This window comes from Neolamprologus multifasciatus, chromosome 17 (genome assembly GCF_963576455.1).
Source record: "Neolamprologus multifasciatus chromosome 17, fNeoMul1.2, whole genome shotgun sequence".
NCBI lineage: Eukaryota > Metazoa > Chordata > Actinopteri > Cichliformes > Cichlidae > Neolamprologus > Neolamprologus multifasciatus.
In genome coordinates this window covers 14,748,047-14,773,281 of record NC_140455.1, presented here as the reverse complement: position 1 = coordinate 14,773,281, position 25,235 = coordinate 14,748,047, and positions in this window count along the sequence as shown.

Sequence of the window (25,235 nt, the reverse complement as noted above, 5' to 3'; positions counted from 1 at the left end):
GCAGCAGAGAGGCATGTAAGCATGTAAGACTGCAACTATGCTTCGTGGTCCCAACTGTGGATTATTCCGGTTGGCGGGGGGGCTTTTCAGATTTACACAAATGACAGCTGCTCCATCCATCCAAAGTGGGATGGATGGCGTTGTTTTAGTTCCAGAAAATCTCCTAATTATCTGTAAAAACTCACATCATTTTGTACACAGCAGTAGAGCATGCAGCATGTCTCTCCAGGTCCGACTGGGGAGGGGAGCCGAGAGAAAACAGTCCAACATAGCAGTTTTCTAATCTCCCTGCGCACTCAAAGCACCTCATTCACACGAGCACTTTTTCTATTCAAGTTCTTTTTATACAACACTCACATCCATACGCTGATGAATACATCAGAGAACAACTTGTGGTTGGTGTCTTGTCCACAAACATTTTGCGTGCAGACTGGAAGCAGCCAGAGATCAAACCATCGACCTTCCAATTAGTTCCAATTATTATTATTAGATGACCTGTTTTACCTCCTTCTCTACCTCCCAAGCAACTCCTAAGTAGCTTGGGGTGAGTGCAGCTCGGGTGGAGTGCAGGATTTCTCCAGTGGAGAGCTACATTATAACAAACTGGAATCTGTTTGGAACGGCTGACCTCTAAGTTTTAGTAAAAGAACACAAAACATTATTTATCATTAGATCACAAGCTGTCTGAATTACGACATTAATGTCCCATGTCGCTTAAAAAAAAGAAGTTTTATAGCATACCTATCGTTGTACATGTACAGTGACAATAAAGGGCTATTCTATTCTAAGTTTGAAAAAAAAAGTTGACCAATTCTTCCAAGAAGCCATGTCTCAGTCCAGGAGGATGATTAGTGAGGACTAATACAGGCAGAAATACAGAGTTATTACTAAACTTTAAAAAAAAAAAAAAAATTGAACAGTAATCCCACCACCCCTCTGAGATGACAAAGGAGAGTAACAAAGAGTTGTATCACAGACAAATTAGTCGTATTTCACTAAAATCTGGAGGATTTCTGCGAACTGTGAGGGATGGGTGGACAACAGATGACTAGCTTCTGAAAAATGCATCTGTCCTTCAGTTGAATGAACTAAAAATAAGATACAAACCTTTATTAGTCCCACACATGGGAAATATTTTGATATTATGGTAACAGCAAGATCCTTTTTGGGCTTTCCACTCAGCAGACATACTATTTAAATGAACTTTAATGGTCACATAAAAACTGCATGCATATCTGATTAAAGCCAAACAAACATACAAAAAATTGAAATAAAACAGAAAGCATTCAGAAAGTCTATGAACTTTATCCTAAAATAAGTCTGTCACAGTTGAGAGGCAAGAGAAGAGAGACTATGAATAGCAAACAGAATAAAACAGACTACAGAAAATTAAACAGAACTGAATTTCATTTCATTTCCCCTTTCCATCCACAGAGTAGCTACACCAGGGGTGGGCAATCTCAGTGCACGAGGGCCGGTGTCCCTGCAGGTTTTAGATGTGTCCTCAAACCAACACAGCTGTTTTTAAATGGCTAAATTAGCTCCTCAACATGTCCTGAAGTTCTCCAGAGGCCTGGTAACAAACTAATCATGTGATTCAGGTTTGTTGACCCAGGGTGAGATCTAAAACCTGCAGGGACACCGGCCCTCGTGGACTGAGATTGCCCACCCCTGCGCTACACTGTGGTGCACAGAAAGGACGTTCAGGTGTCTTTAGAGTTTTAATCGTGTAGTTTTCATGAAGTGGACAAACAGATGGACAGATGTGAAACTGTTTCGGCCCCCACTCCCATTCCTTCACCCTCCCACCCCTTGCTGCTTTTGCTTGAGCAATCGTTTCCATGGTGACGGCGGTCAGCAGCACAGCGACTGAAAGCATTTGAGTTGTGAATGAGTTGGTGGGAAAAGCTGCTTCGCCTCTTCTTTTTTAACTCCCTTTCTTACTTTTTTTCTTCACAGTCTGTTTCTCCCTCGTTCAACCCTTGTTTTGGTAAACAAGCCCCTGCACCACGTGATCCTTCCCATCCCCTTCACTCTTTTAACTGGGAACCAGTTAATGAGTGAGATGGTTGGTGGGTTACATAATGGGATCCTTTTTTTTTCTGCGATGGGGTGAAGAGGAGGGTGGTTGGAGAGGCAGATTGTGGTCTTTTGTTGCTGTGTTTTAGGGTTTGTTGGAGTCCAGTCATCCAGAGAATTGACACTCTGTCTCTGTTAACTGTTTCTCTTCAGGTTCAAATCCTGACAAACTCTGATCTGGATCTGCCCCTCAAAGGAAAAGGAAAAGGCAAAGCAAACAAATTTACAGTTACAAACAATTTAAATAATTTCCAGCCCTGTGATTCATAATTCAATTTAGCAGATTTCATTCATCATGTCCTTCTTTTAAAGATCAAAGTAGATTTTATGAGTCAGTAGCTCAGGTGTTTTTGCCTCATTCGATTTGAATTTGTGCAGTTTATGAAAAAATCTGAAAAACATCAAACTATGTCCTGTGGTACATTAACAACAGGACCATGAAGGGAACTCCCTGCTTCCTTGGGTTCGCTAACTTTTACAGACACTTCATCAGAAACTACAGTCAAGTTGCTGCTCCCTTCACTCGTCTCACCTCCTCTACCACTCACCTGGCCCTGGGAGGCCCACACTGTCTTCACTAAATGAAAGCAGCTATTTGCCTCTGCCCCCATTCTAATTCACCCAGGTACTAATAAGCAGTTCATCGTGGACGTCGATGCATCAGACGTAGCAGTAGGAGCAGTGCTATCCCACAGATACGAACCTCAAGGTAAACGCCAGCTCTATTTATGTCACCTCACCCCCACCAAGCAAAACTATAACGTGGGGGATAGAGACCTTCTGGAAATTATAAATTAACCCTGGAATAATGGCATCCCTGGCTGGAGGGAGCCATACAGCCATTTCTCATATGGACAGATTAAAAAAATCAAACTTATGGTAAATGGCCTGTATTTGTATAGCGTTTTACTAGTCCCTAAGGATCCCAAAGCGTTTTACACACTCAGTCGTCCACCCATTCACACACTGGTGATGGCAAGCTACATTGTAGCCACAGCCACCCTGGGGCGCACTGACAGAGGCAAGGCTGCCGGACACTGGCGCCACTGGGCCCCCACCAGTAGGCAAAGGGTGAAGTGTCTTGCCCAAGGACACAACGACCAAGACTGTCGGAGCCAGGGCTCGAACCGGCAACCTTCCGATTACAAGACGAACTGCCAACTCCTGAGCCACGACCGCCCATATCTCCGAGATGCTAAAGGACTTAATTTCCAGCAAGCTCGCTGGTCTCTGTTTTTCATCCAAGTTAATCTCTCTCTCTCCTACCACCCAGGCTCTCAGAATACCAAGCCAGAAGCACTTTCCCGCCACTATTCCTCAGATAATGAACAATCCTTCCCAGCTCCCATTCTACCTGCCACCTGCAGGGTGGGTGCTCTCACCTGGGATATTGAAAGTTTTTATCAGCGTATGTGGCCTATATCAGAAATATTTCTTAGTATTCCTGTGTTTCTGTATTTGAGTAATTAGCTTTTTTTGTTACCTTGCATTTAGGTTTCTGTTTGTGTACTAAATGTCTTCATGTTTTCTTGTTTATTTTCTCTCTTGACTCTGCTTCTAGTGTTTGTTAGTTATTTAGATTGTAATGTACATGGCTCAATTATTTGTTGAAAAACAATTAAAACATAAGAGATATGGATTAAGAAAGAACGAGGGCCCAGAGAGTCTGTTTATAATAGGGCATAGAGCTCTGCACTGCTCAAAGTATTAAAACGTTTGCAAAATGATCCATAAATTCCAATTTTTTCTTCCAATTTTTAAATTGGCTGACAAATAAGAAGTAATCTGAAATTTTTTTAATGCCTTGGTCTGAAGATTTTCTGCAAGTTGTCGTTAACATTGGGAAAACTTGTGGCCTGTGCAAAATATTTTAACCTTTTTTCATAAAACTCATTATGAAGATGGAGCCTTTAAGTTTTACTAATAATACTTTGGACCTATATTAGTATAATATTTATCTTAGTCTTAGATCATAAGCTTAGTTGCAATTCTATAAATGTAAGTGACAGTTGCTCTATGTTTGTAAAGTTCTCACAGCTTCAGAAACTACCAGCGATGCAATCTGATGTCAGACTGTCTCTGTTTAACAGAAACAGGCTCAAACAGATAAAGACTTGGGGCAGGATTAAAGCTGTTTGATGTTTGGTGAAGGTCAATCATACCTTAGATCATTTCACTGTGTCAAGAACCACAAGTGCAGACTCCTGAGGCAAAGAGAATAAACTGAAGATGTACCGTTATTATGAAGATGAAGATTCAAAACAAGGTTATTAACGCCATAGAAAGACTAAGGTGAAGGAAGGGAACCTGCAAACCTAACTGTGACTAGAAAAAGAGACATATCCCCTATAATGACATCTTTTCATTGGCTCCTTGTTAAATCCAGAATTAAATTTAAATAACTTTTCTGCACAAATAAAATCTTGAATGGGCACCATCAAATCTTAAAGGTCTCATACTACATTATCATACTAACAGAGCACTGCAAGCAAAGTGGGCCTTGCTTTTTAGCCATTTTAACTTTGTTATAACCTAACCTACCTATTGCTACAATATTACAAGTGGCAAAAACTACAGTGTGGTACATCCTGAGAAACAAAGAAAGCACTGGTGAGCTCAGTAACACAAAAAGACCTGGACGACCATGGAAAACAACAGAGGATGATCACAGAATCATTTTCATGATGAAGAGAAACCCCTTCACAACAGCCATCCAAGTGAACAACACTCCCCAGGGAGTATGTGTATCCATATCCAATCGACCATAAAGAGAAGACTGCATATAAGTAAATACAGAAGGTTCACTGCAAGGTGCAAACTCATAACCCTCAAATCAGAGTAGCTGGAGAGAACCCACGCAAACTGTACACAGAAAGGCCCTGGCCAGATGATGGGGTCAAACTGAAGACCTTCGTCCTGTGAGACAACAGCGTTAATCACTGTGCCACCATTGTTATATACATTGCTATATAGACCCCAGTTAAACCTAATCCTGTAGCACGGGTGTTCTGCAAGAAACAGAAGCAACTTTTTTCATCCATTGACCCAAAAGAATGAAAGCATTAGCAGATACTCAGATGAGCAAATACACTGGCCACTGACTACTTGTTGGAATTTTGAAAACATGCCATTTGTGAATGCTATTTGGGAGAAATGTGTGGATGTCAAAGACTGTCTGCATAAAACAGTCTTTGAGAGCCACGTGTCTGGACCAAAATGGGATCGGAACATATTACTATACACCATAAGATGTATGTAAGACATACATCTTATGGCCTTTCCATGTATCTGGATGGATAATAAATTTGTTGTGGTTTTGATCTAATGCCAGTGGTTGGTAAAGCAGATGCAATAGCACATAAGAAGAAGAGTGGAAAAAACAATAGTGTAGCTGCGATGAAGGAGACTGGATGTGCAATCAAAATTTGGCCAGGTGAAAATAAAGGTAAACTAGAAACTAACCTGCGGTATTGGGCCTGGTATCAAGTCTCTGTACTATTGTAGTGAGAGCTTGGTTCAAGTTTCCCCAGAATTCCTCTCTCTCTCTTCTGATGGATATCCAACCTGTGGGGCATACACACTGACCACATTTCATCACATATTCAATTTTCAGCTTCAAACTCATGATGCTGTCTGACACTTGCTTTACCTCCACAATACTGTTCACATGCTCTTCTTAAAGATGACCCCTAATCTATTTTTTTCCTATCTACACCATGATAGAATAATTTGAATCAACATTCAATACTCCTGGCCCTGCTTTCATTACATCTTGTCTCTTGCACATACAGTATTCCTACCTTCTTTCTCTCCATCAACCAGCTGTCTCTCTTTACCAGTCATAGTTTCTACTTTCAAAGTGCCTACACTACTCCACCTCCACACTACACACACTGCCTTTCCTTCTCTCTCACTGCCTCCAAACCTTTGTCTTTGCCCAGCAGTAGCACACTTTCCACTGGAACCATGTTGACCAGTTAACCTAGGCCCCAACCAGTTCTGTATGGAAATCTTGATGATTTACGTGTTTGATTTAGTAAAGATCTTCTTGGCACTAGGAATAGATTGGCTTGTGGCCCAGCAAAAACCTTCTGGTGTGTGTTTTGTTCTGGTTTTGTACCCACAAAAATAATCCATAAAGCAGAGTGGTCTTATATGCTCTGAAGCCTCTTATTGCTGTTTTTTACTATGCTGCTGTCGGCAGAAACTCTGAACTTCAAATAAAGAAGTTCAGAGTTTAAGTATATAACTACACTGTTTTCAAGAATTTGACACATTTATAATGAAATTAATATGTAAAATATTTTTAGTTTCATGCTTTGATCCTCAGACAAAGGTGATCTTATCAAATATAACAATACAAATCTCACTTCCACTTAGCAGCATTTGTCCATATGTGTACATTGCATAGGAATTAATATCAGAATGAATGAATTTTGTTCAAAATGAATGCTCATTTGTGCTGTTAAAAAGATGTGGTGTCTGCCATCTGCAGGTTAACAGGTGAGAACGTCAGACTTACTTTAAATATCACAGACTTGACCTGTGATGCTTGGTTGCTCCTCTACTTTTAAGATTTTACTTGGATCATTTCCTGGAAACTGAATCTTTGTGCCACAAGTTACACAACAAAGTGAGGAGGAAGGACAGGATGGATCAGAGAAAAGTGGAACGGGTGAGGAGGGTGAGGAGGCCCTGCTCTCTTTGTGGCTCCCACAGAACCATCTCCAATTACAGGACAAAGGCAACTCATTCAGGCTTCAAGCGCCAACTCTGCAGCTTTGCATGTCTAATGAGTGTTTTGCTGAATACTAAGCGGACCCCTGGGTGCTGCAGAGGCCTCACCCTCCCTCCCCCATGCAGCACCTACATCACAAAGTTGCTCCTGTACCGCTCTGCATTGGGACATCTAGGCTTCATCTCCTCTCTCTGAAGACAACAGTCCCAGTCCTTTCCATAACAGAGTCAAACACAGGCAAACAAAACTATGAGATGCAAAATAGGGTTGCAGTACAAAGACTAAGGAATAGCGGATGCTAATGTTGCTTATGCTGGCTGGATATTTAGAAACTGTGGGCAGGGTCTAAAACGAATATAAAGGGCCCACCTACAATACAACGATTCAGAACATGATGGACTGAGTGTCTCCACATTACAGTGAAAATATAACAGTTTTTCACATCACAGACGCGGGTAGGTTGCTCCAAGTTAATTAGAACAATGCAATCTGAAATGAATAAACACCTTCTGGTGTTGTTGCTTTAGCTTTTAGCCATACTGCAAAACATCCAGAAGCAACAAATTTCTTCATGGGAACTCCCACTTCATGGACTTCCTGGTTCCGAGGATGCATATTGTAAAGAAAGGTGGGCACAGAGGACTGGAAAAAGTAGATTTGACTTGGGAGACATGAAACATGTTGTGGAGCTTCATGTTACAGAGCAATTTTAACTGGACAGAAACAAGATGGACTAGAGACTCGAATTCAAAAAGACTGATATAGCTGGGGATGAGTTTTTTAGGGTCTGACTTGAGAGGAATGTGCTTTGTGGACAGCCAGACCTTCTGGCCAGGGTAACAGCAGGGCACAGAGGTACAACAAAGGTCAGCGAGGTGCTTATTTTGTTCCTTTATCCGTAAAAAGGCTGCCTGGGTGACCCTCCAGATCCTTGGACAACGGCAGACAAATGGAACAGAAATCTCACCTTCCAATGCTGGAAGAAAAAGAACAGTGCAAAAACACTGACACTGGAGTCAACAATTTGATGAGTTGATGATGAGTTTGGTATGCATGCAAACTCCTTAAACACAGACTAGTGAAGTTTTTTACAAGAGATGTAGTTGAATGACAAACCCAGATAGAGCTGGAAACATGTGATGTTGATACACATGGTAAAGACTGATCAAGCTGATGAAAATCCAGGGAAGATACAAAGGCTTCAAATCGAGACATGAGTGACATTCTGGCAGGACAGGAAGAAAACTGTCAAAGCATACGCCATCCCCAGAGAGACCGAAAAAGCCCACAGTACCTGAAGGACTATGAGTGCAAAGTGACTTGTGGGGATGATACAGCAATACACGCTGACCACAGGGCAAATTTTAAGATGAAAGGCTTTGGAAGACTTAAACATTTTCTAGCCATTGACTTTCTACAGAGAACGAGAAGTGAGAATGAACCAAGATACTGGAGAGGTTTGAAATGTCTGACTGCAAGGGTAGATCAACTCCATGTGAACAAAAACCAAACTGTGATGGTGATTGAGAACCTGCTAACCCAAAGAAATATTGGGAGATGATAGGCAGCTTGATTTATGCAATGACATGTACAAGACCTGATTTCAGTTGGGTTGTCAGGAAACTATCACAATACCTATTAGGACCAAGGTACTTAAACGGAAATATGAAACAAGAGTTGTGTTATAAGAAAAGGGAAGAAAAACGTGCAAATAGTGATGCTGATCTGGCCACAGACCTAAATGACAGCCGAAGCACAACAGGATAATGTTTTAGTCTGACTGAAAGTGGTCCTATCATTTCATGGATGTTTGAAAAGCAGCCAACCGTAGCTTTATCTACATATGAAGCAGAGTATATGGCATTGGTTGCCAATACACGAGAAAGTTTGTATCTTTCACAGTTACTGACTGAGATGTACAGCGAGGGTCAATATACGCCTGTAAAGATCTTTGAAGACAAGCAAAATGCAATTGCTTTGTCAAAGAAGTTGTTGTCAGAGATGTAAACATGTCAACATCAGATATCATTATATAAGCTCTGCTGTCAGTGACAGAAAGGGAGTCATTGAATATTGTCCAACAGCAGATATGGTTGCAGAGGTTTTGACTAAGCCTGTGAAAAAGTTTAACGTTGAGAAATTTGCAGCTTATACAAAGGATGTATGTTTAATGACACTCTGAAATTAATGCACGGATGAAGGGACTCGTCCTTCTTCTCAACCAGAAAAGAACCCTGCACCCAGAGGAGAGGAGGATGGACGAATGATGCCTGCAGAGAGAGATTCGGTAACCTATTTTTACATTGTATCGAGTTCAGGTTTGAGTACCACCTCATTGTGCTTGGGGTTATTATGGCAAATTGATTGAAAGCCCCATGAGATCATTTGTATACCACACAAACAACACAACAATGGATGACATCAAGGCAATGGTACAGTATACCTGCTGCTAAAGTGATGGGTCTGCACCTCACTGTTGGACCAAGGTGTTGGTTTGTGTACAGCTCTTTCGGTTGTTGCCAGGTTTCAAATATGTGTTAGACTTTTGTGAAGGAGTTGCTGTAATTATTATTCAACAATTAACACCAGTGACTGGCCAGTTGGCAGCAAGAAGTTACATATAATACATCTTTGCATAGAAACTACTTGGCTGAAGTTAGAAAAAGATGGTCTTAGTCCACACACCCTGTCCTCCTGGTGTCAACATATTCCTTAATTCTTCTCCACAGTGTGCATATGAGTATAGCCCTACATTTCTTATCTATCTACACTCATTGTTTAAGTCTTGGTCCCACCCCCATATTTTTTGTGTGTCTGTTTCCCTGTTTTCAGTTATTGTTATTTCTTCCTGTTTTTTGTATGTACTTATTTGACTCTTGAGCACTGCATTTAATTAACTCCTTTTGTCTTAATTTTTTTTATAGCTGTATCTCATCACCCTGCTGTGGTCATTACATGTTTGTCTAAACGATGAAATCATGACTGACGCAATGAAAAAAAAAGTTAGATTTAATATCATTAGTCAGATAAACTGTTTTTTTTTTTTTTTTAATTTCTTTATTATGAAAGCAGGACATGGTTTTACAGCAAGATATTAGTGTGTATGGAAGCAAACTCTGTTTATTGTCAGCATTAGAAACTGATGATAGCATCTAAAGATCCCGAATGGCAGATGGTTTTGGAGCATTTCCTCTGTGGTGTTTGTTGTGAACATAAGATTTTTTGAGATTTCGTGTTGAAGGACATGGGAGTCTGAAAGAACAGCAACAACTATACAACACTCTATGGGCAAGCACTTTGCAATGGTTTTAAAGAAAACCTTTCTCTTACAGGAAGAGATGTCCCTTTTTTGTAATCTTGTCCTTTCTGGAAACTTTTGCAATCAGAATTGTGATCTGAATGCAAGGTGGTGCTGAACACATTGTGCTTTACAACAACTGCTATGTAAAATTTCTACATGCTCATCTTGTATATGTCAATCTTTTATCTGTTGACTTATTAATTTCTTTTGTGTTATTTCAGATATTACATTATATGGAATATCTGAAATAACTTGCTTGCTTAGACATCATATTACATGATGATGTCTAAGGTAAGACAGACAAGAGAAAAAAAAGAACAGGTGGGTAGAAATGGGGTGATAGAAACAAACAGAAATACACAATGTATCACCAACTCCTGCATCTGTAAGAGACAAAAAACCAAAAACAAAGCAAAACAAACATATCGCACCTGGAACGCAAAAAATGAGAAAATACACAGATATATAAATCAACAATCTTCCTATAGTGTGTGTGAGAGACAGAGAGAGAGAGAGTGAGTTTGAGTGTGAGAATGCTTGTGTCTTGTGGGGTAAAGATTTATTTGCTGCTTTGTACATTGTTTGTGCAGTTCTGAGGTCAACCAAATCCTTAAATTTAAGAATATTAACTCCTCAGCCTCCCTGGGAAAGTCTATACCAGGGTGCTGGAAAGGAGGGTCCATCCATTATTCGAACCTCGGATACAGGAGGAACAATGTGGTTTTCGTCCTGGTCGTGAAACACTGGACCAGGTCTTTATCCTCTCAAGGATACTTGAGGGTGCATGGCAGTTTGCCCAACCAGTCTATATGTGTCTTGTGGCCTTGGAGAAGGCATTCAACCGTGTCCCGTCAGAGGTGCATAGGGAGTATGGGGTGTCCAGCCCATTGCTACAGGCCATTTGATCCATATACAACTGTCGCATGAGCTTGGCCTGCATAGCCGGCAAGAAGTTAGACTCATTTTCAGTGGGTAATAGACTCCACCAGGGCTGCCCTTTGTCACAGATTCTGTTCGTAATCTTTATGGACAGAATTTCTAGGCATGGCCATGTGGTGGAAGGCTTTCACTTGGGTAGTCTCAGAATCTCATCTCTGCTTTTCGCAGATGACGTGGTTATGTTCGATTCATCGGGTGATGGCCTCCAGCTTGCACTGGAATGGTTCGGAGCCGAGTGTGAAGCAGTGGGAATGAGAATCAGCACCTCCAAATCTGAAGCCATGCTCCTCAGCTGGAAAAGGGTGGAGTGCTCACCCATGGTCAGGGATGAGTGGAGGGGTTTAAGTATCTTGGGGTCTTGTTCACTAGTGATGGGAGAAGGGAGCATCAGATCGACAGACGGATTGGTGCTGCCGCTGCAGTGATGCGGATGCTGTACCGGTCCATCATGGTGAAGAGAGAGCTGAGTGTAAAAGCGAAGCTCTCAATTTACCGGTCAAGCTACGTCTCTACCTTCACCTGTGGTCACGAGCTGTGGGTAGTGACCGAAAGAACGAGACTGCGGATTCAAGCGGCAGAAATGAGCTTCGTCAGAAGGATGGCTTATCTCTCCCTTAGAGATAGGGTGAAAAGTTCCACCATCTGGGAGGGGCTCAGAGTAGAGCCGCTGCTCCTCCACATCGAAAGGAACCAGTTGAGGAGGTTCGGGCATCTGATAAGGATGCCTGTTGGGCACCTCCTGGTTGAGGTGTTCCGGGCATGTCCCATCGGGAGGAGGCCCCGGGGCAGAGCCAGGACATGCTAGAGAGATTATATTTCTCAGCTTGCCTGGGATCGTCTTGGTGTTCACCCTGACAAGCTGGAGGAGCTCGCTGAGGAGAGAGAGGTCTGGGCTTCTCTGCTTAGGCTGCTGCCCCAGTGACCCGGCCCTGGATAAGTGGAAGAAGATGCATAAATGGATGGATAAATTTAATAAAAAGTGGATTCTCCTGAAGTGGTTTTATTTATGATCCTTATTGCTTTTTTTTTTTTTTTGCAGAATGGATAATGGATAGGTGTGTCTACATGTTTCCCCACACTTCCACACAATATATCATGTAGGGGAGTATAATAGAACAATACAGAGAATTTGCTATTTTGCTATTTATTTAATTCATTCAGAAGTTATTCCAAGTTACTTCCACAGCTCAGTAAGTTTGTATCGTCTGCAAATAATATTATTTTCAAAGACTTGAAATTGCACATACCGTATGTCATTAATGTACAATATGAAAAACACTGGTCCCAAAACTGATCCTTGGGGAACCCCACAAACAACAGGTTTCAATTGTGACTTCATGGCATTTATTTTGATAAATTGTTTCTGGTTTTTAAGGTAACTGTTAACCAGTAATAACACCACCCCTCTGACCCCATATGTGTATAGTTTGTTAAGTAAAAGGTTGTGCTTGATTGTATTTAATGCTTCCTTTTTAATCTAAAAAAACCCCCATCCATGTGTGGTTGTTCTTTTTGGGCCTAAATCCATACTGATGTCCATATAGTACATTATTTTTTGTGATAAAGTCATACAATTTTTTATAACAATTTTTTACTTACTTTACTTTTTTCAGGTAACGAGTAAAGTAAGGGATTACTATTGCAAAAACGGTAATTAGATTACCGTTACTTTCCCGTAGGAACGCTGCGTTACTAAAACCGTGATTTTTTTGCGAGAATGTCTCATGACAGTGACGCAAGCGAGTGCGACGTTCGTGACAACAGCTGTGTGCAGATCAACAGTGGATCATGTATCAAGTGCAGGAGAGAGTATGAGCATGCGGCGTTTAAAGCGTGGAAGTACTGACCTTATTTTGAGTTTGATTCCATAAAAAGTGACAAAAACATTAGTGTCCGTTGTGCGTGGGAAGAAAACTTATTTTTAAAGCGAAAAAAACCCCCCTAAACTTCCAAGCAAGCACCGGGAGTGCGCTACCACGTAATGGGAAACTCACAGAGAAACTCGCGGATTCTTCAACTGACCGCTGCGGCACACCTGCACCAGGGCAAACCTCCGCCTACGCCACTCCTGCTTTACAGGTGAAAATAGAGCAACAGGACCGCTAGTCTTTGATGTTATTTATTTTCTGCTGTGTTTCACTTGCATCTATTTGAAATAATGAGTGTAAACACAAAAAAAATTATTTTTTTTATGTGCTGGAATGTGCAGAAAATAAGTTTAAATGTTAAACAAATTTCTTCCAGTCAGAGAATGTTGCATATAATTACATTTTTGCATAAAGTTAAAAAATTTAAACTAATAAAACAAGTTTTAAAAAGGGACTTTTCCATTTGATTACATTTTGTATGATGGATTATGCAGAAAAAGTAGAATTGGGCTGAAAGATCTATCGCTTTATCACCTATTCAGGTTGTAAATCGTGTTTTTAAAAAGTAACTAAGTAACTAAGTAATTAATTACTTTTGAAAATAAGTAATCAGTAAAGTAACGGGATTACTTTTTGGGGAAGTAATCGGTAATTAGTTACTGATTACCTTTTTCAAGTAACTTCACCAACACTGGTCTTGTGTTCCATGTTCATTGTTTTAGTTTCATCTTCACTGTGGCTTCAATCTGCGTGTTTCCATTTGGTCATCCTCAGGTCATCCGTTGTACTTCCCCTATGTCATGTCAGTGTTTCTAGTGTTTTTCACATGATTGTGTTCAGGGCACGTTCATGTCTTAAGTTTTGGTTTTTTCTCACAGTTTCTATCACGCTCCTGCTCACTATCATGTTCAGGTCAGGTATCATTGTTGTCACAGTTTTGGCATAGTTAATTCATGGTTGCTATAGTCTAGTCTTGCCCAGTTAAGGTTTAGTTTTAGTTCTCGCCACTGCTGATTTTGCCTTGTTGTATGTTCTGTTTTTCATCAGCTACAATAAATGGCTCGCTTTTAGTCAGTGTTGGGGAGTAACGGAATACATGTACCGCCGTTACGTATTTAAAATACAAAATATGAGTAACTGTATATGAGTACAGTTACCGTTTAAAAAGGTGGTATTTAGAATACAGTTACTTTGTTGAAATAAATGGATTACACGGCGGTACTTCCCTGTTTCATATTGTCGCGGGTCAGGACTGGTTGGGTTTTGCTTGACGTTTTGCGTTACGGTTGCCATGGTTACAGGGTGACGCTCTCTCTCTGCGTGTTTCTTGGGTGAGAGAGCGCCTGTTGTTGTTGTGCTAAGCTAATAGGCAGAATGCTACAGGCATAGCTCTAAAGAATGTAGCATCATAGGCAGTGTAGTCCGTGCTGCAGGGAGAATGGATTTCATACCCATTATGTGTCTGTGAGCAAGGGAGGGACAAAAAGGAAAAGTACAAGCTGTCATCGAGCAAAAACGGGAGCTGGAAGCATGTAAATATAATAATAACCACTGCAGCCAAGAAGAGTGCCTTACGAGCCCAGTTGTAAGTAAGCTATTAAGACTCACACCGTGTTTGTGTGTTCCTCCCAAAACAATAAGTTCTGTTGGAGCAGCCTTTCAACTCCTCTCTCTGTCTCTCGCAAGCAAAGTTGACCCAGACAACAAAGTAAAGCTATTTTTTGCCCGACACAGAACCCACCGTATTAGCCAGAGGTCCCTTTACTACGGTTCGGAGCCGCGGACCTTCAGTAACAGTAATAAATCACAGCAATAGTACATTCACGTAGTTGTAAACAGCATGATAATATATTAAGTTGTGGAGGTAAACACAGACGACACGAGAGCTCTCGATTGACACTGCTCGTTTATTACTTATCACCACACAACTGAACTCTTTTCCCTCCAAAACACAGCAACAACACTTCCTGAGAACTGGGTGTGAGTGGAGCCCTCCAGTGGTCCACCACACATGCCCCCCCCGAACACCCAGTAGGGTCATCCCCTAGTCCAGAACCCTCGCTTTAATTAAACGTCCAGAACGGCTGAAGCGGGGAGGTGGAGAGCTGGCGGAGGGGAAATGAGCCTGAGGGCCAGGCTGGCATGGGCGGTCAGGAAGAACTGAAGACAGCTCGGGCCCCGCCAGGTGGGGGGCGCTCCCAGAGGAAGAAGCAGGATTGTCCGGTCCAGTGGAAGGCGGGCGGCCACGGCGGGGGGCCTGAGCCGGCACCACCTGATCATCCCGAAGCACATGTGCTGGTTTAAGTCTGTCAATAGAAACAGCCTCCTGTCGACCCCCAAAATCCAAAAGGAAATACTTCCGGCCCGGTTGAATAACCCTAAAGGGGCCGTCATACAGTGGACGCAGCGGAGGCCTATGAGCGTCATGCCTGACAAAAACAAACTGTGAGGAGTCCAACGACCTTGGAACAAAGGTGTCGGGCACACAATGGTGCACTGGGCCAGGAAGAGAAAACGAGTTTCTTGGGGGACGGAGAGACAGCACAGATGGAGCGAAGCACGGGGGTGGGCTCTCAGGCAAGAATTCCCCGGGGACCCGGAGGGGCTGACCGAGGACCAGTTCAGCCGGGGAAACCCCAAGGTCTTCTTTAACCGCGCAGCGCAACCCCAGTAAAACCCATGGAAGGCGGTCAACCCAGTTGCCATCTGTGAGAGAAGCACGGAACGCAGCCTTAAGCGACCGGTGGAAACGTTCGCACATCCCGTTGGCCTGCGGGTGGTACGCAGTGGTTCGGTGGACCTTGACCCCCAGGCCGTCAGCCATGGCAGACCAAAGCTCGGAAACGAACTGGGGGCCCCTGTCTGAGGTGATGTCGGCGGGGGGACCGAAACGCGAAACCCACGTTGACAAAAATGCCCTGGCCACTGCTGCTGCTGTAGTGGACGACAGAGGCACTGCCTCAGGCCAGCGGGTTGTGCGGTCCACTACAGTCAAAAGGTGCGTGAAACCTTGTGACTGCGGCAGAGGACCAACCAGATCCACATGCACATGATCAAAACGCCTCCCTGGAACGCGGAAGGATTCGAGGGGCGCCTGTGTGTGCCTATGGATCTTAGCACGTTGGCATGGGATGCATGCGGCTGCCCACTCTTTCACTGATTTACGAAGGCCCGGCCAAACGAACCTAGAGCTGACCAGCTTGACCGAGGCCCGGACGCCTGGATGAGAGAGGGCGTGTACGGAGTCGAAAACGCGACGACGCCACGAAAGGGGGACTACAGGGCGTGGACGGCTGGTGGAAACATCGCAAAGCAGGCTGGGCCCGCCGTTCCACACGGGTCTGTCCTCCAATACAAGGCCCGTTTGCGCAGACCGAAGGGCAAGGACGTCCGGGTCGGCCTGTTGGTCAGCGGCCATAGCCTCGAAGTCTATACCAACATAAACGGGAGAGACCAGCACACGGGATAGACAGTCAGCCACGCAGTTGGACTTACCAGCCACGTGCTGAATGTCAGTTGTGAACTCTGAAATGGCTGCCAACTGGCGCTGCTGGCGCCCGCTCCACGGATCAGAGACCTTGGACATCGCGAATGTCAAAGGTTTATGATCGACGTATGCGGTGAAGCTCCGACCCTCGAGAAAAAACCGAAAATGCCGTGTCGCGAGGTGCAGGGCCAGCAACTCCCTGTCAAAAACGCTATATTTGCGCTCACTGTCCCTAAGCGTGCGACTAAAAAAAGCGAGCGGTTGCCAGACACCGGAGTCCCGCTGTTCTAACACCGCGCCCACTGCCACGTCCGATGCGTCGGAGGTCAACGCAATCTCCGCCGACGGAAACGGGTGGGCCAGCAGGGCGGCGTTTGCCAGCGCGGTCTTGGCCCCAGAAAATGCCTGGATGCGTTCAGGGAGCCAATCAATCGGGTCCTTAGCTGTTTTACCCTTCAAGGCAGCATAGAGAGGCTGCAGCAGGTGCGCAGCTCTGGGGAGAAAGCGGTTGTAGAAATTGACCATCCCCAAGAACTCCTGCAGCGCTTTAACGGACGCAGGACGCGGAAAAGCCGAAACGGCCCGGACCTTGTCTGGCAACGGAACCACACCGTCAGCGGAAATGCGGTGGCCCAAGAAATCCAGAACCGGCAAGCCGAACTGGCACTTGGAGGGGTTGACGATCAGGCCGTGTGCCGCCAAGCGCTGGAAAACCTGGTGCAGATGGGACGCGTGCTGACTCTCAGAGCAGCTGGCCACCAATATATCGTCAAGGTACACGAAGACGAAGGGCAGCCCGCGCAAAACAGAGTCCATCAACCGCTGAAAAGTCTGGGCGGCACCTTTCAGGCCGAACGGCATGCGCAAAAATTCAAACAGGCCGAAAGGGGTAATAACGGCAGTTTTGGGGACGTCTTCGGCGCGCACGGGAACCTGGTGATACCCCCGCACCAAGTCAATTTTAGAAAAAATCGAGGTGCCGGCGAGGTGGGCGGAAAAATCCTGGATGTGGGGAATGGGGTAACGGTCGTTCTCCGTGACATTATTCAAACGGCGAAAATCCCCACACGGCCGCCACCGACCGTCTGACTTGGGCACCATGTGTAGCGGAGAAGCCCAGGCACTATTCGAGCGCTGCACTATGCCGAGACGCTCCATTGCGGCAAACTCTTCCCATGCGACGGAGAGTTTCGCGGGGTCGAGGCGACGCGCGCGTGCGAACACCGGCGGACCGACCGTCGGGATATAATGTTCAACCCCGTGCTTCGTTGCCGTGTTCGAAAAATTAGGAACAGTCAGTGAAGGGAACTCCAAGAGCAAACGCTGAAAAACATTCCCTGAAGTCACTAAATTAGCCCGATTCAGGGGCTCGATGGCGCGAGTGAAACAGGGTATCGAAGAAAAAGACAGTGCATCGATTAAGCGTCTGTTAGCGACATCGACCAGCAGTCCGTGGGCACAAAGAAAATCGGCGCCCAAAATAGGTACAGAGCTAGCGGCAACAACAAAGTTCCATTGGAAATCCCGACCATGAAAACAAACAGTCACGAACCTTTCCCCGAACGTTGCGATGGGAGAGCCATTAGCCGCAATAAGCTGCGGTCCGCAGCCCGCTGCTAAACTGTCGGCTCCGGACGGGGGAAGGAGGCTCTTCTGGGAGCCGGAGTCGACCAGGAAACGTCTCCCAGAGCGCGAGTCTTCTATGAAGAGCAGTTTTTCTTTGTCGCCAGCGGTCGCGGCCGCTACAGCGCGCTGGCGGGGTCCATGTCCCAGGGTCGGAAAAGCACAAGGCGGCAGGCAGCGGCGCGCTCTGGCGCCAAAACGCTGATGGTAGAAACAGAGGTCCCGTCCGTGGTGTCGCTGTGCCGCGATCTTTCCCGTCAGCGAAGGATCGGGGACGTCGGGGCAGGTCAGTGGGGAAGTGGAAGGCGCCGCCGGCGAAGCTGGAACTAGGTCGTGATCGTGGAAAGTGCGGGTAGCCAGGAGAATACGATCCGCGTCCTCAGCCAGGGAGCGATAATCCTTCGTGCCCAGAAGCGGAGAGTTGGCGAGGCCGGCTCTCACGGCCGCCGGCAGCTGTCGGAGGAATATGTGGGCGAAGAGGAATCCCCCGTCGTCCGGTCCGAGAAAGGATAGCATGTGCTCCATCAGTTCGAGAGCCGTACCGCCACCCAGGCCTGAGAGGGAGAGGAGCTTCTCGGCTCGCTCTGCGTCGGAGAGGGCATAGCGCCGAAGAAGCAGCTCCTTAAGGGCGGCGTACTTCCCTCGGGTGGGTGGGTCCCGGAGGAGAGTCAACGCACGACGGGTGGCTAGCGGGTCGAGAGAAGCCACTACATGGTGATATTTCGTGTCGTCAGCCGAGATGCCACGAAGGGCGAACTGAGCCTCCACGTGCACGAACCACGACGGGGGATCGTGAAGCCAAAAATCCGGCAGCTCGAGCGCCACAGCAAACGTAGCTGCAGCCGGAGGCAGAGGGCTGGCGGCTGCTGATGCATCCAGAGCGGAGTCGGTGCCACCATCGGACTGCAACATGTTCAAGTCAGGGGTCACCAATGTGGAGGTAAACACAGACGACACGAGAGCTCTCGATTGACACTGCTCGTTTATTACTTATCACCACACAACTGAACTCTTTTCCCTCCAAAACACAGCAACAACACTTCCTGAGAACTGGGTGTGAGTGGAGCCCTCCAGTGGTCCACCACAAAGTAATCCAAAGTATTCAGAATACATTACTCTCATTGAGTAACGTAACGGAATACGTTACAGAATATATTTTGGGGCATGTATTCTGTAATGGAATACATTTTAAAAGTAACCTTCCCAACACTGCTTTTAGTTTATCACAGTTTTGTCTTCCTCCGTGTCCCGCTTTTGTGTGCACTTCCTTATCACCGGCGTATCCTGCCTTGACAATTTCTTCAGCCAAGCCAGGACCAACAAACAAAAACAACAACAACAAAAATCATTAAAACTATTTGCAATTTGTTTTATGTCACTGATCATTGTATTTTGTATGTGGAAATTATTTGCATATTCCAATCCTTTAGTTCCTTAATTTACAATATTATTTAGTATTGTCCATGTGTTTTTTAAATATTATTTTTATTTTCATCTAAAAGTTTACTGTAATTTCTTTTTCTGATCTTATAATTCTTATCAATTTCTTCTTATTCTGTGTTCTGTTCTTAAAAAAATATATACAACAGATTCTTTTTCTTTCATACGTTCAGTATCCCCCTTGTTAGCCATGTTTTCTTTTTTGTCACAGTTAGGTTAAACAAATCTATATTGAAATCACCACAAATAAATGTAATTTTCTTGTTGTTAGCGGGATTATACATCTTCAGCATTTCCTCTGTGAACATTTTTATACATGATCCAGGGCTCCGATAAATGCAGCTGATTTGCAGATTCTTTGACTTTTCAGCTTCTGTTTCAATAGTGATGCACTCCATTATATTATCCTCTGCTAGTGACAGTTCACTGATGATTCTACTTTTATTCACTGATGATTTATACAAGTCAACCCCCCTTTTTTTTTATTTCTGTTGATGCAAAATGTGTCATAGCCATCAAGCTTTACAAATTTTTTTGATCCCCATCTAACCAATCTCTGAAACTGCAATGACAGTGAATTTCTTTGAAAACTGTGCTAGATAGCCTAGGATTTTTAAATGATTTCAATTGAGGTTTCTACTATTAAAATGTATGATTGATATTACATTATCCATTATTATATTTTGATTAAACTGCTCATTTGATCATGTTTATGGGTATAAAAATTATTTTCAGGGTCTATATCGTTTTCCAAGCCCCAGGGTCTGTCCGTATACTCAAAGGGTTTTAGCCCCACATCCATTGATTTTCTATTCACTAAGCGTATGATTGTAGATGGTTTTCCATTATTATTTTTTCGAGGCAGAGAATGGCAAGCCTTAACATCTTTACTATTAAAAGTAATTCCCTTGCCACTGAAGAAATTTACAATTTGTTGCTCCAAAGAGTCGATATACTGCTCTAGCTCTGCCACTCATTACTCAAGTAGAGCAATTTTTTCGTCCTTTTCCTCATTTACCTTTTGCAGTTCTTTAATCTGTCCCATCATATCCAACAGCAACTTCTGTTGTTTGGAGATATTAGAAAGCTCTCCTGACATTTAATTTAGAGGTTTCTCAGTCTCCTTAGAGACTTTGGTGGCATTTTGTATGTAGCCCGATTAACATGTAAAAGAGTTAACCTTTTTAGTTGTTGGTGGCCGTTAGAGCCTGGTCGTCTGCTGGAGGATCCTGGACCTAGAGAAAGATCCCACCCAACATTAAAGTGGTGGGTGGGTTCTTTTACATTTTGAAAGAAGTCTTTTTTCTCAGAATTCTGAGATTAAAGTCAGAATTCTGACTCTTTTCTCAGAATTCTGACTTTTTTCTCAAAATTCTGACTTTTTTTCTCTCAGAATTCTGATTTTAACCTCATAATTCTTTATTTCTCGGAATTCTGACTGTTTTTTTTCTCAGAATGCTCACATTTTCACAGAATTCTGAGATTAAAGTCAGAATTCTGACTTTTTTCTCAGAATACTTAGATTTAAGTCAGAATTCTGACTTTTGTCTTAGAATTCTGAGATTAAAGTAAGAATTCTGACTTTTTTTCAGAATTCTTTTTCTAACAATTCCAACTTTAATCTCAGAATTCTGACTCTTTTTCTCAGAAATCTGGATACGAAGAAAAACAAAATTTCCGCCCTAATCCTCTTCCATGGGTTTGGGAGTAGACACAGTCTCTAGACGAATTTAGGTGGGATAACCAGAAGAGAGAAGTTGTAGAGAGGTGCATGAGACTGCAACTCTGCTTCCTGGTACCAACTCTGGATTGTTACATGAGGGCTGCACCATCCAAAGTCTTTTTTGGACACCCCTCAAACAGCCAGCAATTTAAGGTGAACATGCAACTAAACATGTCACTCCTGGTCTGTTTGGGGAGGTGACGAGAGAAAACCACAGAATTCAGCAAGCTAAACAGCATACACACTACCCCAAAAACTCTAAAACCAAGTCCAGCCAAGAAGGCAGAAATGGAAATGGGCTTTTAGACTACTATGACCTGGAGGACTGAGAACCTACAGAAAATGCAACACTGACTACTGACTATTAAAATTCCTTAAATACCAACAGGCAGAGTAAGATCATGTTGGACCATAGCGAAGAAAAGAAAAGATGGACAAGCAATACTGAAGAAACAGCGGGACTTAATGCAAAAAAGGACAAGGTGCAGGGCTTACACAATAGAGAAAATAGAGAAAAACGCAAACATGAGAACCAGTAGAACAAGGTGTAAAAGGGACCTAAAGGGGCCCAAGACCACAACCAAAATCAGGAGGAGTATTTTTCTGTTAATGTTTCAGAACTAAGCCCACTCACAGATACCAAATTGGCTAACCTAATGTTAACTCAATTCTTCAATCTAGCTCTAATTGTCCTTACAAAAGGTAGTGTGGTCTCTCCATCAGAGAGAAAGAAGCTGGCTAATGCTCTCTGTTAAACAGGCAGGCAGGCAGACAGACAGGCAGGCAGGCAGGCAGACAGACAGACAGGCAGGCAGACGGACAGACAGAAAGGCAGAAAGACAGACAGACACGCATGCACGCACGCACACCAGAAGGTCAGTCTGTCAAAACCATAATTACAGGCTGTAGATGAAGACCAGTTAAAATTTCACTGGAGCAGAAAGTTAGAACCCTAACAGGGCCAGCACACTGGTAAGAGCATTCAGTTTTTCATTACTCATCAAAAATTTGAAATCCGTTTAAAAGAAAATGTCCATATCCAACAAAAGGATCACGATTTGCTGTAAAATCTCAAATTTCATGTTCAGCCCCTTTGATCCACTGCATTTGAAATTAATTCATTTCGTTTGGACTGTATTTTATTTTATTTTTGTCTGTGGGCTTGTTGGTGATTTCTCTTCCACAGTTTCAGAGTGCTCCTTCTCAGTTCCCCTCTAGCTGTCGCCATGGTGATGCTCAGCTATGCAGAGCCTGAATACAGTTAGCAGCTTTGAGGAAAGAGGCCTTTGTTACCCTCAACCCCCATTACCTCCTATTCTGTCCTCCCCTTTTCTCACCCTTGAACACTTTCTGTTAATGTCAGCTTCGTCTTCAGCAAAATAAAATCGAACCTCGGTCATATGCCCAGCAGCAGCATTTACCAAATACACCAATACAGCCCCAGTATGGTCCAAAAACATATATCCAGTAACATTCCTCTTTTCATGAGATATGTAGTATGATTTCTTAGGTTCGACATTCAATTTGATGTTTTTGGACTATTTTGTATTAAATGAAATGAAGGCTTTAAATTATTTCCGAATTATTGCATTCTGGTTTTTCTGTACATTTTTTATACAGCGCTGAAGCCATACTGGAATTTAATTTGTAATAAACAGTCATTAGAAAGGAGTCCAATCTAATTTTAAAGCCAGAGAGCTGGGTTTACTGTAAATTCTCAGAAGCTCATCCTTTACATATACTCAGTTTTCTAGGACATCAATCAAGCATCTTACAAAAGTGCTAAGTTGGGTCGAGATCTGGTACCTGTGAAGGCAACACCATTTCATTCACATCATTTTCAGTTCAGTGAGAAGTACACTACACACTGCCTCAAGATAGAAATTCTTTATCATATGATAAAGTCTAAATTCTGTTTCAACATGCTGTGCTCCTTCAATCTAGTACAAAATGTATGCTATCAAGATTTTGTGAGTTTATCTATGGAGAGGGTTTTCAGCCATGCTGCTCCCATGCAGTACTCCAAAATCCTAACTGCAAATTGCTTAATGTGTAAGACACTGTGCATTGGTCAAGGGAAGCAACAGTGCAGGTCACCAGGAAATAATGTCAAAAATAAAAAAATATGTCATGAAAAGCACAGATAATCTCTGCAGTGGTCATTGTTTTTAACACTCATCTTTCATGTCTGCTCTTCATAAGTACTTTGTTTCCCCACAGCTGACTGACGTTCCAATAACAGCACAAACAAGAGCACAGTCTGTCTGTACCACATATTTTAGACACTGTCTGAAAAGAGATGTTCTCTGCAGGGAGACAGACAGTCTGCCGTCTACCTGGAGTTAACACGGTACCACTGCTGTCCCTTTAAGGGGGCACCTGGAACCAAATCATGCTAGCAAAATGCATCATTCAGCATAACAGCCACTAGATAGACCTACTGTAGGGTCCCAAGGTTTCATGCATTTTATATAATTTGTCATTATCTCAATATTCTTATCAATAGTTTCTGTATAACCGGTTGACCTGCAGATCTCAAACAATGGCAGTGCCTGGACAGGAAGTAAGGTCATCATGCAGGCATCTCACAGAAATGATCCCAATGATGGCGCCTTTCAGAGCTATTGTCAGTGTCTTTCTTGGTAAAAAAGATAAAAATCTTCACTATTCTTAAGAGGGGTAAGGTTTTTGATGTCAACGTGTCCTCTTGTGATGTAACTTTGTGTTCTGAATCATCAAGGTTTCTTAAAAATATCTATAGTCCCAAGAACATGAACAATCAGATAATCCCCCTATGACCAAGTACTTAGTCACGGTGAGAAGGAAAAAATCCCTTTTAAAAAGAAAAAAACCTCCAATAGAACCAGGATCAGGAAGGGGAAGTCATTTGGTGTGACTCATTGGGGACTGGAAAAAGACAGACCACCCATCCATCCATCCATCCATCCACCCTGCTTATCCAGGGCCAGGGGGCAGCAGCCTAAGCAGAGAAGCCCAGACCTCTCTCTCTCGGCCATCTCCAGCTTATCCGGGGAAACACCAAGGTGTTTCATTGGCTGTGCAAAAACTGAAAAACTAGATACAGGAAAACACAATCTGAAACTAGAAACTTAGAACAGACTAGAAGTAACAAAGAAACCGAGGGGCACAAGGAAACACACAGCAACATGGGACGACACGACATCAAGCAGAGGAAGACAGAGGACTAAATGCACCCTGGAAAACGAAGGGATGGGAAACAGGAGGGAAACACAGCTGGAATCAATCAGACTAACAAGAAAGGGAAACAAAACTGAACATAATGCACACAGGCCAGGAGATTTTCAAAATAAAACAGGAAACATGAAACACACAGTAAGACACAAGAGAGACACAACTAGGAAACAGATGAATAAACATGGAGACAGACCTTGGCACACATGATAGACATGACAGACTACACAGGGAAGCAGAAACGGACACAGACTAAAATGAACAAAAGCCTAAGAACTAGAAACTAAACTGAAACTAAATGCCACGTGAGAACATAAGAAACATAGAAACACTGAGCTATGAACCCAGTACAATGACACTTCTGCCAGCTGGCTACACCTAGAAATTATGTCCATAAAAATACTGAACAGGATCAATGACAAAGGGCAAGTCTGGCAGAGTCCAACACTGACCAGGAATGAGTCCGGACCAAGCTCTTACAACGATTGTATAAGGATTGAATGGCTGAATGGAGAAAGATAGGAAGAAAAAAAATGTAAGAAGCCGTCACTTGACCCAGCTGTCTTACCCTTACTCCTAACCCAAACGGAGATTATTGTACTTGGAACAAAAAAATGTAAAAATATAGTGTCTAACCAGATGCTTACTTTAGATGGCATTACCCATCTCCCCAAGATATGTTCAGTGATCATATTAAACAAATCTCTAAAACTAGAAACATCCTGTTCATGCATTTATTATTTCTAGGATGGACTATTGTAATTCTGTATTATGTGCTATGATTCACTTTAAATCCTGACTAAAACTCTTCAAATAAACAATTC